This window comes from Phalacrocorax aristotelis, chromosome Z (genome assembly GCF_949628215.1).
Source record: "Phalacrocorax aristotelis chromosome Z, bGulAri2.1, whole genome shotgun sequence".
Classification (NCBI taxonomy): Eukaryota; Metazoa; Chordata; class Aves; order Suliformes; family Phalacrocoracidae; genus Phalacrocorax; species Phalacrocorax aristotelis.
The window spans coordinates 48,995,951-49,013,392 of NC_134311.1; the positions used below are offsets into that span (position 1 = coordinate 48,995,951).

Sequence of the window (17,442 nt, forward strand, 5' to 3'; positions counted from 1 at the left end):
TGAAGGATGAAGAAGATGGTGTTAAGTGTAGCACAGCTTCTTTACTCTGTTATTATCCTGAAATAGTGAGATGAAAGGATAGTGATAACTGAATGTGTACAGTAAAAGGAGAACAAGGTGCAAGTGTAGTAACTCTTGAAGCAATTAAGATAACCGAGAACATCAAGAGTAAGTTGTTTTTGCCTTAGTCATGTGATTATAAAAAGCTTTCCAGAAAGGTTCTTTTGTCCTGTTGACTACAGAACAAACATGTAGTATGCAAATGTTGTTGAAGTTCTCTAATTTCCATGTATGTCTTATATTATTTGTATAAAAAGTTCCTTAAATATTTTAGAAATATATACTGGTGTACACTTAGCTGACTCTAAAATATGAGCTTAAATGTAACTCCCTGAATTCAAATTTAGTGCATAACTGGATTTATTTTATTTTATTTATTTTATTTTGTTATTTCTTAAGAATAAGAGGAATCAAACATGACATCAGGGATTAGTGAATAGAAAAGTCTATTTATATACCATATTCTGGGGTAATTGATAAAGAACAGTGATCCTTGTGAATCTAATTAACTTAATTGTCTGACTTTCCAAGAAGTTTATCTTACATCATGTTCTTAAGTTATCAAGTAACAGTGACATAGGTCAAGCAATATTTTGCTGAATAAACTATTCATGTCACAAGAGCTAGAATAAAGACAAAGGAAAAAAACTTGTATTTCTAAAAGCTTCTCTTTAACAGGCTGAGTTGCACAAGGGAGATAATAAATTACTTTAAAAAGCAGTGTGGAATGAGCCTTTTAGTACTTCAAATTGTTTATAACTTACTTATGTACCAAAACATAATATTACATTTGAATGTAACAATACCAACAATTAGTAAACAATTTGTACCCCAGGGTGTTAGCAGGCTGTTTCTACTCCTGGTAGTAACAAAGAGAAGTGTGTGTGTGTGATTTAATTTATCCTTTTTTTTTTTTTTTAAATCTATCCTTTCTGAAAGGGTCGTATATAATTGCTAGTTTTGAACTTCAGTGGTGTTTACAAAAAATTCCTGTTCATGAATGCAAACCTTCAAGACCTACAAAGTTATCTTATAAATTATATAGCTAGAGTTCAGCTTAGTTTGTGATCTACTCTTTCACATTGCAAGATGTAGTGTGTTTAATGTGTACAGTAAAAGTTCACCTGTTTGATTTTTTTCTGAAGCGCACTGCAATGTACATGTAAACTGTACTGTTGCTATGAGATGCTGTTTAGCTTTAACGTGTCTTTGTACCAATTGCCTGATACCAAAGAAAGGGGAAATGATGTATGAACTCCAACTTAATGGCAACTTTCAAAATTTTTGTCTATATCAAACCCTACTAAAACACTATTTTCTTAATTACAGAAGTATTTCTATGGGTTTGACCTGACCAGATTTCTTCAATGCATATCTGTATAAGACTTTTTTGTGTCATAATAAATGCTTGTATAATCAAAAGCTTATTTTTAGCTTAAAATTATTTTAATTTCAGTTGAATTTGTTTTTTAAAACTTTTTTATTTAAATGGAATCTCTCTTTTCAGGTAAACTACAAAAACCTTTTTGGGGGGGAGGGAAGTAAAAGTGTTTGAAAAGAAAGCAACCTTTAAAGTATTACAGAAATTAACATCCAGATAAGTTCACTAACTCTGTTCATTTAGTACCATGAAAAAACAACTTGTTTGTACACCACACAGGAAAAATGAAATCCCTACAATGAGCAGATCCAGAAGTAGCGAAGGTTTGAATAGGAAAGGAATGTTCTTTTCTCAGCAACAAGAGGTTTCAAGTGAGAGTAGCTGAGGAGAATTTTTCATTCTGTTTTTTAACAATGTAATTGTTGGACTTTCTTTTCGGCCCCAGTACAGTTAATTCAACTCTGCTATATATCTTTTCCTGGGATTCAAAGGTGATACACCCAAGATAGTTGCTATTTTTTCATGTACTCTAAGGAGCTAAAGACAAAGAAGAAAATTAGCATATTAATGTACTTCTTTGTGAATCTTAAATATTTTATTTTCTGTATTCACTAAGATCAGAGTAAAGAACCCCTTCTTGCTCAGCTGTTTTAACACTAAACCTGCAGCAACTGAAATGCAGCATTTTTTATTTTCAGGGGTAGGTTGACAGGATTTTAAGAATCTTGCTTTATTACTTTTCATTAACTCTGTCAAACAAGTGCTACTGGTTTCCTTCATTTGAGATTTGCCTGCTAAGTGGAACTTCCAAACTAATCATAAATACCAGTGCTTTAGGCTGAATAGTAATGATCTTATCTGCATTGTAACTACAACCATTTCGTTAATGTATTACATGCTTAGTGCTGTTTTGTGAAATTCTGAGTTGTACGTATTATTTGTCAGACTATCTCTTCAAGAGAGAAATCCTACATGGACTTCATTGTCTCCTCCAAGAACTAACTTTTGAGGCTATGCTCCTTACATTGTTTACAAATCTCAAACGTGTACCTGTAGAAGATAAGGTTAGTCTGACTGAAATTCGGACATATCGAGCCCATAGTCTTTAAGGCACAGCAACAGGAAGCAAGCCTTACAATTCATACCATTTCTAATAAATTATTTTAAAACAGCTCTGTGATTAAATGGCCAATATCAGAAAGTGAGAATTTACATCTTCATGTTCTTATTTAAATTTTAAATTTACTCTAGTGTAAGCAATACAGTTGATGTTTTATTGTCAGAAGGATAAGGAAGAAATTATTTCTTTGCAAACTTCATTAATGATTAATTTCTCTGTAGCTTTCTGGTAGCATCATTACTGGTTAAGGCTACAATTGCAAGGAGAAGATGTTAGTTCATAAATTGGAATTTTGTATTCCTCCACCTAGGAATGAATTAGAAGTTTCTTTTTCAGTTAACTAGGTAAATGGGTATTATGTTGTAGTATACCATACTGCAATATTGCATACTATGCTGTAAAATTTGGGTACGCTATAGACATAGTCTACTAACTTATGATTTATAACTTCCAGAATAGGAGAAGATATTCATGGTTATTAATATGTTTGCATATATAATACCTGCATACCTTTTTGTTGTTGTTCTGTCTCAGAACTAGCACAGAATGTAATTGCAAATAAATTCTTTCTGGCTGGAGTAGTATCTTTTGATATCTCTAAACTGTTTTGCATAGAATGGATTTCTAGAGGTTCTCGTTTTACTTCTCAAACATAATTGAGAATGCTAATGTTCATCATTATTCAGAATCTGCTTCTATTTTCAGAACCATAGCACTTGAGAAGAGATCCTTGCCTTTTCTTAGAATGGGCAAAACCTGTGATATTTCAGTGACTGAATTAGGCTTAGTGCCTTGTTAAATGGAATTCTGCTGGCTCTAACTGCAATTATTGGCAGGGAAAATACTTTGGAGAAATTTTTCCACAGTGATGGAATTGCTGGATTTTTCACATCTTGCACACAAACTGTTCTCAGATAAATACATAGAACTAAATGTCTTTCTCCTTAGAAATCAAAAGTTCATTAAATTAGTTTATTAATTCAGAACTTTGTATGTAAATTATGTAAGCTTATACATAATCCTACAACAACGTTCTTCATTGCTTTCTAATTGCTGGAAAACTGTGGGGAAAAAAATCCACTGGTTTCTTTTCCTAGAAGATGCTGGCTTATTGGAGGATAAATTAAAAGAACACCCAAATGCTATGTCATGACCATAAAAGTGTATTGCTTTTTAGAGAGTATTTCCTTGAATCCATGCTTCTGCAGGGTAGCAATGTAATTGTACTAGGATTCTAATTCAGACATGTATTGCTTATCTATATTTTAAAAATGTCTTTTGAAAGTCTACTCAGGTGCTTCATAGTCTTTATGAAATAAACTTCCTAGTTCTAAGGCAAAATAATAATTTTATTGAAAATGTAAGAAATTTTCTTCTTATTTTGTCTTTCAGAAGTAGAATGGCATTAACTGATCTGTGTGTGAAGGACAATGAACTACCGAGCACTGCCTGGTCCTTTAGCTTCCAGATTACACAAAATCAGTTCCTTTAGCCTATACTAAGAGGCTAGATATTCCATACCCCCTATCATTCAGCCCTGCTCTGTTTTTATTTGAAAACTCTTTCTTAAAAAATGATACAGGAAAAATTTTGTATGATTTTTTTTCCAGTACAGAACAACGTCGAATAGATATTGTCTGTTTTTCACATAAAGGACACTTGCTGGAGGACACTGTCAGAAAGTAATTTGACATTTTGAGTAGTGAGGCATTCAGACTGTGATCCACTATAACAAATTTTTTCATAGAGCTGCAATGTAATTGTTGATCTTCCAATTTGCTTCTGACTTCTTGCTAAATATAGTACTTTTGATTCGTGTCTTTGCACTCATTTTGGTGGGATTACAACCTTTCCCCCAGTATATTATGGTCATGATATTTTCAGAGACTGTACTCAAATATCTGATTTCAGTACCTCCTACATTTTTTAACTAAAGTTAAGATGTCCATAGAAGTGAACAAAACCTAGGATTTTGCTTTTTAGCTTGTTTTTCACTTTCCTTCATAGGGATTTAATTTATCTGTTATTGAAGTAGTTGCCATATGGAACAATTCATAAAGTCTTGCTGAAGTCAAACTTTATCATCCGAATAATGAATTTATTTTTTTATTTTTAGTTATGCAATAGGCCAGATAGCCTATCAAGAAGGTGATAAATGTGATGTTATTAATTCTTGTATATCTCATTATATTCCTTGAACTGTTAGTAATAATTCTGCTTATTAATAATTGGATTTAGTATCTGGATATCCAAATCAGCCTTTCAGGCCTAAAATTCCTAGGTTCTTTTTAAAGAAATAAAACCAGCTAACTTTGTCCTGCCTCAGTTCTCTTTGGACTGGTTGGTGTTGAATTTTGTGCTGTCCTACTATTTGCTCTTCTACTTTGACCACAGGAACTTGTAGAGAGTTCCTTCTACACCATGGAGAATGAGGAGAGGTTGGTTATTCAAGCAGAATATTTAACAAAAAAGGAAGAGCAATATGTGTGTGGTCTTTCAGTTCCTACTGTCTTCAGAGGAGTAGAGCTCAGCTTAATACAGGCTCCATAAAAACCTGTGCAAGTTGAGATGCTACTGCAGAGCTTCAAAAGGGTGTTGCATTATCATAGAATCATAGAGTAGTTTCAGTTGGAAGGGAGCTTTAAAGGTCATCTTGTTCAACAGCCCTGCAATGAGCAGGGTCATCTTCAACTAGATCAGGATGCTCAGAGCTCCGTCTTACCTGATCTTGAATGTTTCCAGGGTTGGTCCATGTACCACTTCTCTGGGCAACCTGTTCTAGTGTTTCACCATCCTCATTGTAAAAAATTTCTTCCTTGTATGTTGTCTGAATCTATCCTGTTTCAATTTAAAACCATTACCCCTTCTCCTGTCTCTACAGGCCCTACTAAAAAATTTGTCCCCATCTTTCTTCTATGCCCTTTCAGTGTTCAAAGACGACAGTAGGTGTCCCTGGGGCCTTCCTTTCTTGAGGCTGAACAGCCCCAACTCTCTCAGCCTTTCCTCATAGCTGGAATAAGGAAACAGCTTGGAGAGGTGTTCCATCCCTTGGATCATTTCTGTGACACTCCTCTGGACCCGATCCAACAGGTCTTTCCTGGGCTAAGGACTCCAGAGCTGGACACAGTATTCCAGGTGGGGTCTCACTAGAGTGGAGTAGAGGAGCAGAATCACCTCCCTTGACCTGCTGGCCACACTTCTTTTGATGCAACCCAGGATACAGTTGGCTTTCTGGGCTGTGAGCTCACATGTCTGGCTCAATGGCCAGGTTTTCATCCACCAGCACCCCCAAGGCCTTCTTTGCACGGCTGCTTTCGACCCCTTCATCCCCCAGCCTGTATAGATACTGGAGGTTGCCCTGAGCCAGATGCAGGACCTTGTACTTGGCCTTGTTGAACCTCATGAAGTTCACTTGGGCCCACTTCTGAAGCTTGTCCAGGTCCCTCTGAATGGCATCCTATCCCTCAAGCATGTTAACTGCACCACTCAGCATAGTGTCACTTGCAAACCTGCTGAGGATGCACTCAATCCCACTGCCTGTGTCATTGATGAAGATATTAAACAGTTTTGGTCCCAATGCAGACCACTGAGGGACACCACTCATCACCGATCTCTATCTGGACATTGAGCTATTGACGACTATGCTCTTCATATGGCCACCCAGCCAATTCCTCATCCACCAAAAAGCCCATAGCTACAGCTATACTTAGCTACAGTTACAGCTACAGGTAGTTTCACTGGTGTGAGGGCCTTTCTGTGTTAAAGATACCTTCTCAACCAGGTGAGATTGTCAAAGGAAAATTTGTCAGTGATGCATGACTGGTTAATTTTTGTACCGTGTTTCTCTAAGAGTCCTGTTACTGAGTATTTTATGTTGATTTTAACCCCTAAGGATAGAGCACATTGAGGGAACAGGGGTACCAGAGGAATTTTGAAGTCTATGCTAGTAAAGGGAGAGCTAGAATTCAATATAACCTTCATACGGGAGAAATGGTAAGGGCAAAACTAGCCCATATCATTACAAGGCATTGAATATTTCTGACAATTAAGGTATGGGAAAAACAGTGAATAAGATGAAGTTTCAGATTTGCATGGAAACCGAAAACAGCTGTTTTTAATTAAATCTATTTTATACAGAGTCAGGGTTCTGTGTTACACATGACATAAAGATTTTTAATCTTTGAAAAGCAGAGAATGAAGACAACTGTGAAATCTGTAGGGTGGAATGCTTTAGATTGCTTTATAGCTTACTGGATGTCCTTGAGAGGGTGAACTGGAAGTTTGTGGGCTTTGCAGAAGTGTGCTGTTTTGTTTGGCTGGGTTTTTTCAAGGCAGTTGATTTTATCATTGGCTGTAATATGCCAACCATTGTTAGCATATTTATTTGCAAGACATTTCATATTTAAGATAGTATCCTACTAAGCCTAACAAGCTGCCAGTGGAGTAGCTATTCTAGCATGATACCGAATTTTGAAGAAGATAGTGTCTGTACACTTGTCAGCTGAACAGCTGATGTGAAACCACTGTTAAGCATTCTAAAATACTGAGTTTCATGTTTCTCTAAGAGGTATAGAAAGACCTATTTTCCTGTGACAGATGCAGTACAACATAACATTAAGCTTACTTTAAGGATAAGATACCCGCCCCACTGAGGTTTATTGTCATGCCTATGTATAAAGGTTAGAAATATCTGAAACAGTCATGGCTTTTTAAATCTCCTGGTAGACATACATTGATAACCAGTGATCACAAAATTGTTCTTATGAAGGCTGTGTTTAAGTAGTACTCAGTAACAGTGCTACCTGCCTATTCACGACTATATAATTTACAGTATTTACTTTTTTTTAATAGCCTCTAATCTGCCTTTTATGTTTAAGCTATTTCAACATCCTTCAAAAAATTTCCTTAAAACTAATTTACACTTCATAAAGATAAAATTGTCATTTTTCCTCAAGGACTGATTAATTTGATACATTAATGAAAAAGTAAAAGGGCTTTCTATGTATTGCTGCATCTTGTGTCAGTATTTCTCAGATAGTAATATAGTCTATGTTACCTTAATGACTATCACTGTATGTTATCTTAGGAAGTGAAGGTGATGCACAGTAGGAACTGCTGGCCTTGTATTTTGCTTCCTCTGTGAGAACGCTCAAATGTTCAGCATTTGCATCAGTGAGAGAAAGGGGGCCACTATTGATACATAGATGGGCAGATGATGAAAATGGTAAAGCGAGATCAGAGCAAATACAAATTATATTCTTACATGGTAAACCAGAAAGGCTTAAAGAATAACTAAATTTTAGAACAGAATTTTTCCTTGATACAAGTTTTTGCATAGCGAGTGAATGTGTGTGATATTGTATAGGACAGTTTTGGCTAGCCTGTGCACAGACACTGAACAAACATATTAAGACAAACTTATTATGGACTTTTCATCTTCAAAACACAAATTACTTATAAGACACATAATCTAGCTTTCATACATGAGATTTTTCTTATCATTGCATCAAATAACCAAACTGTCCCTTTGCTGGAGAAAGGAACATTGTAATTGCACATGACTCCATAGATAATGGGTTACTACCACTGCTGATTTCCATCAACTAAGGAAAAATTATTCTTTCGTATTGTTCTGGATTGAGTTGATGTTCAATCCTGAAAAAATCAATTGCTAAAAAATTTAATATAAAACAATGGGGAAATGTCATCATCCAGACATATGTTTGAATAGACAGAGTAGTAACAACTCACAACTTCAGACTAACAGGGTAATCACTTACATGAGTGAAGTTTCCACTTGTATACTTTGAGGTAGACTCTTCAGAATTAACTCCAAAGCTGAAGTACATCTTTTGAAGCATTTCTGTCATATGAAAAAGAGAAAAGTGTGCAAGCAGGAAGGAGGATGAGAAGAAAATTGTTCAAGCTTTCTTTTAATTTCTAAATCAAGTTTTGTACAGACTTTGATCATGTTTTGTTTAGACAATTTCTTACAGTCCTGCCAGCTACTTAATTCATCTTTGTAGACCTTTCATAGCAAACTACAGTTGAGACTTATTTTTATTAATCGATAATTAGTCACACTACAGTATTAACTTATTACTTGTAGGTAACCACATATTTTCTAAACTGAACTGAAGAAATGGATCTTTCAGGTAGATTAAGGATGATGCTAGAATATTTAACTATAGGCTGCAATAGAAAACAATTGAATTTCATAGAAGAGGAGACACAGAGGAGTATAAGTGGAACAGACTAAACTTAAAGCAAACTTAAGAATTTTGTTGTCTTCAAATCATGCAAGCATCTGGCCTAATATTAAATAAACATAGAGAAAAAAAAGTTAGAACTGAATAGTTATTTGAAACTTTTTGAATGAAATTGAGATATCCAAGGTTTTCATATCTTGAGTTCAATAAGCATTTTTTTCTGTACTTGGACACAGGTTGAATAAATCATTGAGAAATATCTGGCATTTATACATTAACATTGCCCCTTTTATTTTCATTCAACGCTGGACGGATAATTTGCAATTTATTTGTCTGCATTTGCTTATGTTATATGGTACATCTAGAGTGAGTTGCAATAGATTCAGTAGGCCTATGCGGTTATGAAATTGTGACAGTTACAGGCTTAAACAAAACTTGGAAAGAATAAACAAAATGAACAGTGGAAAATATAATTTCCTTTGTAACTATTGTTTTGGGTTTGTTGTTTTTTGTTGGGTTTTTTTTTGCTGTTATATATGCCTTCAGCATGTGCCTAGGCATTTTTCCCTTGCTGAAGTTTTCTTATCTTGTGTGGCTGCTGTTAACAGTTTGAAAAATATAAATAAGCATTACATTGTGGAATCAGAATTTTTTTTTTTTTTGTGTGTGTGTGTGTGGTAAGGATAAAATGCTAGGAAAATGAAACGTACCACTAGATCATTCCTAAAAGCCACCCAGAATCCCAAGAAAAACTTTGATTCTTTATCACCTCCTGAAACAGATAATTTATGTTCCTGGAACAGTAGGCCCCACCACAGAAGACCATAGCCATGCACAATTTTAACCGAGAAACAGAAAAGCTGCAAAATGCGGGGACAGAACTGCAGTTTTTAATGGATGGTACTATGAAGTGTTCACTAAACAGGATTATTATTTGATTAATTTGGAAAATTCTTCCTCTCTACCACACTTCCTCAATTCTGTAGACATCATAACTGTCCATTGGTTAGCACAGAGAAAATATTAATGAGCCATGAGCCATGAGAGAAAAAGAGGAACATTACACCTGGACTGCTTCTTGCTAAAGGTCCAACAGGATGGTCCCAGTCAGCAGGAATGCACTGGGTATTCTGGGTGGTTGCAATTTAAAGATAGAATTTGTTCATCAGAAAAACAGTTTTCTGGTTCTAAGACACTACACATTAATTAGATAAAACCAATATATATGAAGTTTTCTGCTACACTCATCTTGCAGTTTTTGTGACAATTTAAATAAAAGTTGCTGTGTGCTGTTAGTGAATTTATCTCAAGTACATTTCTGAAAGCTTACTATGCCATAATAATCTTCTTCCATCTGTTCTTACACTAAAGAACTATGTTTTTATTGTTACTACCCCTGTTGTGGTAATAATTTCAAAAGGTTGGGGTTTTTAAATCTAATAAACCTAATTCAAGATTTTAACACTATTAAGATGAACAGAAATGACATTATTATTTCAGTGCTGATGACAGAGACAGCCTAGACCTACAAGAACAGTACTGCAAATTTTTTTTTCCCAAAAGAGAACCTTATTTGTTCATGAGTCAGTAATTTGGTTTTGACACAGATTAGTAGTCCATAATTAAGACTAATAGTCTGTTTATTCACAGGACTTTCTAATCGCACAAATACAAATGTAATGAATATTTCCAACCAACATCGAATACTCTCTGAGCTAATCTTATTATAATGTGAATTGGAGTTGGGAAGTATAAACTAAAGCCATCTTGAAAAAGAAATTCATGTAGGTATACAAAGATGGGTAAGAATCTGGATGGGTAAAAAATGTCAAGGGATACTGAGTGAGAAGAAGCAGATGTAGTTATCTAACTAGTTCTTGTTTAGATTGAACAGCTTATTTTGAAAATATTGAAAGGAAAAAAATTTACAGTGTGCTAGTATATGAGAAATTAATATTTGTTCCAAAAACAATGGAACAAACTCCTGCCTGTCCATGAATTACCAGAGAAATGTTTTGCTACGGATCAAGAATCAACTGAATTGGAATCAACTAATGTTAATTTTATTTCCAGTGGTACCGTTGGTAGGCTGAAAGCTTCTAGTATTTGAAAATATACTCAGTTATCCCAAGTAGCACATTCTAAAATTCATACTTTTTTAGCCAAGAATTATATGCTTTTTGAGTCAGAGTATTGAGAACGTGGTTTATTTTTAAGCCACACTTACTCTCCATTTAGCCTTGAAGATGACAGAACAATGCCAGAGACTTAGTGATGGTTCTTTTGAGCATGTAGGTGGCGTAAAATGAATGGAAAGCCCTTTTATAGACAAAAATAAGTTCTTAATTCTAGGAAAGAAGGTGAAATATTTTTCACACATTTTAAAGATAAAGGGAGAATTTGGAGCAAGGAATCAGGGCTTCCATTTTGATACTTATTCTCTGAACCGCTATTATCATGTCACATTTATATTACACTTAAGACTTGGTACAATTTGTAGAGCTACCCTCAACTGAATTAGTCTCAGCTATATCATAGTCTGGGGCATGATAATAGCATTAATATTACAAGCCTTATCCGTGTGTATTGAGCACATTAAGATTTTTATGAAATAACCATGTGTCTGTCCCTGGAGTACACTGAAATTGCTTAACAGCACCGTTTATGCAAATAAGTTATACAGTTAATTTATGTTAAAGACATTTAATTACTCTACAAAACTACTTCAATATAATATGCCCATTTATTTTAAATTATAAGACAGAGATTTTTGAGATTTCTTTGACAGCAGTTAGGAAGAAAGATATTTTCTTTTGGTACAAGTTTTTAAAAATAACTTGTTTAATAAAACAGACAAATGGACAATTTTTCAGTTCCAAGGTTTTCTTAGGTTACGAGAGGTAAAAATTACTGACTGTTTTGTATGGTTATGTGCAATTTATGTAAAAGTTTATGTAGTTGAAAACCTGTGTGAGCATGTAAATTTAAGGTGTTGAATGGCCTCTTTACATGACTGTAAACTTTGTCACTGTTTCATGCTCTAAGGCACATATCTTAGTTTCTGCAAGTTATAATTTATTTTCATTTAATTCTTTTGCATTTAAAATCTGGTAAAATTTATAGTTAAGCTGATATTAGAATTGCCGATACCCAACTACTGTCATGTTCCTTCTGCCTTCATTAATTAATAGCAGCAAACAATAATATTAATTGTAAATATTTTTATCTTGAGACTGTAGCTAAATTTGAATTTGAGTGGTATTGTAGAAATATGTGTCAAAAAATTAGAACAATCTACAGAAACTCAAATACTGGTGGTCCATACACATATGTTGTGCAGGTTGCAGTCCTTATTATTTCATCTGAAGTCAATACTTTAAGATATCCCAGGAGAGTAAAGGTGAAATGAATGGCAGCAAAGGCAGTAGAGTAGAGTTTGGTAAAGCATCAAAATGAGAAAATAGATTTCTGAAAAATAAAGGATTTCTAGTTTTGCTGGATGTGTGACCAGGTAAAAAAGAAAGCAGACTCTTGAACAGGCAGATTGAGCTTTATTACCGTGCATGAAATAGACCAACTGTACTTGGTTTTTTGTTTGTTTGTTTTGGAATGGGAGAAGCATACATAACTAGAGGACAAAAAAACCTGCTATAACATTAATTTTGCATATCTGTCAGCAAAAAGTATGTATACTGGCTGTTAACTCATGTAGTATCTTGCCTTCATTGTATCCAGATGCTCATAGCAAAAGTGAAATTGTCTGGAAGGAATAGGAAAAGACACAGCAATCACTTCCTATAAATTTACTTCATTATATGTTTAATATAGTGCAAGGTCTTTGAGGTCCACAACATAGTGTTAATGTTCCCATAAGCTTTATGGAGTTACTTTAAAATTATTAATTTAAAATGTGTTATTCGCTTACCTTTGTATCACTTACGTGATGAACTTCCTTGCCTGTTATATTATGTATGAGAAGACCAAGCATCAAGTGCATAAAACTCAAAATATTAAATAGTACATGAACTAGTCATGGATATTCATACTGTTTTGATTAGTCATGCAAATCACATGATGCTATATTCCCTGATTAAATGATGCAAGGCATTCATATGCAAGTGTAAAAATTCCAAATTCAGTGTCCATGAAATGTTCACATAAAATCAATGAAATTATCTGTCAGAAATTATTTATAGTGAAGATTAATTTAGCACCACCAGTCAAACCAGGGTAGACTTCAGGATCTTCTCCCTGGACTCAGCAAGAAACCTTTGTTTATTAGCAGAAGCAATTTAATACTTTGCAACGAAGTGTTAGACCTTTGGAAGAAAAATGAATGGTAAAAATAAGGCTTCATCACAGATGTAAGTGCCATGCATATTAAAGGATGTCTTTGTCCTTTGCAGTGAAATGATCATAATGAAATCCATAGGATTGACTGGAGCATCTCTGAAGACCAGTTTCTTTCTGAAACCTCTGAAATCTCTGAAAGTGCATATGGAAGGTGCAAATCCCATAATAAATAATTGTTAAAAAAAAAAAAAAAAGATAAAAAGATAAAAACCTGATGTCAAACCTTCTGCACTTCATTTCTTTTTGGTGATGGATATAAGGCTAAAAGAACCTCCAACAGTGTAATTCAAATACCCCATGGCTGATAAAGAGCTAATACTGATTTTAGAAGAAAAAGTCCCAAAGTTTGTGCACCAGTGGTCCTTGAGAACAGTGTATCTGCTATTGTCTTTTATTGTACCAAAACTATATGGAATCATTTTTGGGACAAAATGCTTACACTTGTATGCTTGTATGAAAAACAAAATCCAAATCCAACTATCTCAGCATTTCTAGGTGAAAAAAATATATTTGATCTCTGGGACTGAGTATATTTCACTTTTTTTTTTCTTTTTTTTTAATTGCTTTAATTCCACCTCTTCAAAGAATTGAAATACTCATAATGACTTTTTGCTTTACTGGAGTAGTTTAGAAAGCACACAAAACTATAGACTAGGTCCCATGTCCTACACAGAAATTCTGACTTTCTGCTGAGTATTAAACATTTGAAAAGTTTGTTAAAGGCTATATTTACATTCATCACTGGGTGACCTGAGTTGTTTTCTGACAGGGGGAAGAATAGACAGTGTTTATCTCTAGGTTTTCAAGGGTTGCTTCTCAGAGTAGTTTCAATGATATCTGTGCATATGAAATTTGCTTATGGTAATCTTAATCGCATTTTAATCCTGTATTTTACTTACATTTGAATGTAATTATTAACATGAAAATAGGACTGCAGATTAATGTGATTCTCCTTTATATTTTCATTGATAGTTTTAAGGCATCACATCTTTAGCAGGCACTTTTTGTAGAATGAATTCTAGGTCTTTTCTTACTTTTTTGAAATGATCCTCTAAGTTCTCCAGTTGATGCAGTGTTCAGTGCTATTTTTCTTTTTTCTTATTTGTAAATTGTGTAATTCTGTATTCTATATATATCAATTCTGAAATATTACAGTTGTTCCTGGTCTTTTGTGGAACAAAGTCTTTCACAAAATCATAGAATCATAGAATCATTAAGGTTGGATAAAACCTCTAAGATTATTAAGTCCACCTGTCAACCCAGCAATACCATGCCTCCTAAACGATATCCTAAAGTGCCACTTCTACATATGTTTTTGAACACGTCCAGGGACGGTGAGTCCACCACCTCTCCGGGCAGCCTGTTCCAGTGACTGACCACTCTTTCGGTAAAGAATTTCTTCCTAATCTCCAATCTAAACCTCCCCTGATGCAACTTGAGGCCATTTTCTCTTGTCCTATCACTAGTTACCTGGGAGAAGAGACAGACCTCCACCTCACTATAACCTCCTTTCAGGTAGTTGTAGAGAGCAATAATGTCTCCCCTCAGCCTCCTTTTCTTCAGACTAAACAATCCCAGTTCCCTCAGCTGCTCCTCATAAGACTTGTTCTCCTGACCCTTCACCAGCTTTGTTGCCCTTCTCTGGACACGCTCCAGCAACTCGATGTCCCTCTTGTAGTGAGGGGCCCAAAACTGAACACAGTCTTTGAGGTGCAGCCTCGCTAGTGTCCAGTACATGGGCGTCAAGCCTACTCCTGCTGGCCACACTATTCCTGATACAAGCCAGGCTGCCATTGGCCTTCTTGACCACCTGGTCACACTGCTGGCTCACGTTCAGCCGGCTGTCAACCAGCACCCCCAGGTCCTTTTCTGCTGGGCAGCTTTGTAGCCACTCTTCCCCAAGCCTAGAGCATTGCATGGGGTTGTTGTGACTGAAGTGCACGACCCGGCACTTGGCCTTGTTAAACCTCATACAGTTGACCCCGGCCCATTGATCCAGCCTGTCCAGGTCCCTCTGCAGAGCCTTCCTACCCTTGAGCAGATCATACTGCTGCCCAACTTGGTGTTATCTGCAAACTTACTGAGGGTGCACTCAATCCCCTCACCCAGGTCATTGATAAAGATATTAAACAAGACGGGCTCCAAAACTGAGCCCTGGGGAACATCGCTTGTGACCAGCCACCAACTCTTGGTCATGATTTAGCTCTGTTCTGTGTCTTGATTTAGCTCCGTTCACCACAACTCTCTGGGCTCGGCCATCCAGCAAGTTTTTACCCAGCAAAGAGTACACCTGTCTCAGCCATGAGCCGCCAGCTTCTCTAGGAGGATGCTGTGTGAGATAGTGTCAAAGGCTTTGCTAAAGTCCAGGTAGGCAACATCCATAGCCTGTCCCTTGTCCACTAGGTGGGTCACCTGGTCATAGAAGGAGATCAGGTTGGTCAGGCAGGACCTGCCTTTCATGAAGCCATGCTGGCTGGGCCTGATCTCCTAGTTGCCATGCACGTGCCTGGTGAGTGCACTGAAGACGAACCGCTCCGTATTCTTCCCCCGTACTGAGGTCAGGCTGACTGGCCTGTATTTCCCTGGATCCTCCTTCCAGCCCTTCTTGTAAATGGGCATCACATTGGCAAGCCTCCAGTCATCTGGCACTTCCCTTTTTAACTTTTGCTTAGGATTTTTTTTCTACAGAATCAAGAACATTCAAATAATGAGAATTCTATTAAAAAGCATGATAGACTGGACTGGATGTGAATTTGGCACAGCATTTTTCTGAATCAAAACATAAATATTATAAAACATAAAAAAACCCAAAAATACTGTTATATGCTAGATACATGAAATCTTCCATCACTTAATAACTGTAGCAGTTGTATATTTTAATATACTATTCATTTGCTGGTAGGTAAAAATATGTTTGTTAGAGTTGATAAAATAATGTTAATCAAGTAAAAAAAAATACAAATCAGTGAAATATTTAGGATCATCATACTTAAGGGAAAAGGTAATTACACTCAATATATTCCTCTAAAAGAGGTGGATTTTGACAATATTTGGCAGAAAACTTCTATAAATGTTTTTGATCAGTTCTAATTCATATATTTTAAGAGGTGGGTGAAGATTTTTGTGTAATTTTCTGATTTAGAAAAGGTACATATTTCAAAGATGCTATAAAGAGAATTCACCTTCCTTTTATCTCCCTGCTTAGGCTGACCATATCTCTTTCATCATAGCTCCTTTTTTAAAGGGCAGAGTGTTGTGCAATAGAATCCTATCAATAAGGTGGCCATAAAACAAAATGCATGTTTTATTGTGAATGTATTCAGATTAATTGATTTTTATAAAAAGAACACTTCAGGAACATAAATAAAAGTATGGTGAAATAGAGCTTTTTTTTTTTTCTTTGAATAATCTTTTTACAGGAAAATGTAATCACAATGAAGACAGTAAAAACTAATATAGGAATCTTGGTAAGACTAATTGATAAAGGGGAGAAACAGAACAAATCTTCTTAAGATATTTGCTAAATTCATATAAAACACTTGTTGCGTCGTTAGGCACTATCTTATAATAAAGCCGTTTTAGTGTCACTGAATCAGAGCAGTAAAAGTGATGCCAGTCCTCTGTAGTAAATTAAAGGTACAAGAATTTACTATATGTCATGGGTCATTATACATTTGTTTACGGAGTACCTAAAGCAAGCACAGCATTTCACAGGCAAAATCTGTGCTTTAAGAAGTTTTGTTAAGTTTTGTTACGTTAAAATTTGCAAACAGTAAAGCATGAAAAAAACTAGTCATAAGAGTAATTTCATCCATTAGGAAGTCTAGGCATAGTGCAATAGTTAATAGTCCTTAACAACGAGTGAATTTAAGGAAACAAGGTGCAGTTAATCTGTGTGTTCAGTTCTGTGGCATCTTCTGCAGTTCTACAGCTGAAATATAAACTAGATATAAATGTAATGTACTCATTTTTTTCTAACTCTTTTATATCAGCAGAAGTTTTGCTTGGATGAACCAATTCCTTATTGCTTATGCAACATTATTCACTTTTATTTCAGCTTCTAAATTCTGCCATCTACTTCCTTCATATACATTTCTACAGACTGTGTAAAGTTTTATTTGAAACTTACTTCTAGCATCTATTGTGTCATTCATTTAGCACCATTGTTTATTTCATTCATTATTGGTGGCAAACTGACACCAAGAATTTTGATATTGCTCTGTCATTTCTCCGGTGGAAGATGAGAGTCCTTTCTTTCCTCTCCTCCAGACCTCTGGCTTTCTTCCTGCATGTCAGGTCTTGTGTTTCTCCACATGGAT

The 17,442-nt window shown here is 35.4% G+C and overlaps 1 long non-coding RNA gene across 1 annotated transcript in view; it reads left to right on the forward strand.

The window, feature by feature from the left end:
- LOC142050161 (uncharacterized) overlaps nucleotides 1-17,442 on the forward strand; it is a 589,738-nt gene that overhangs the window by 115,688 nt on the left and 456,608 nt on the right. The gene's annotated exons all lie outside the window — the stretch shown is intronic.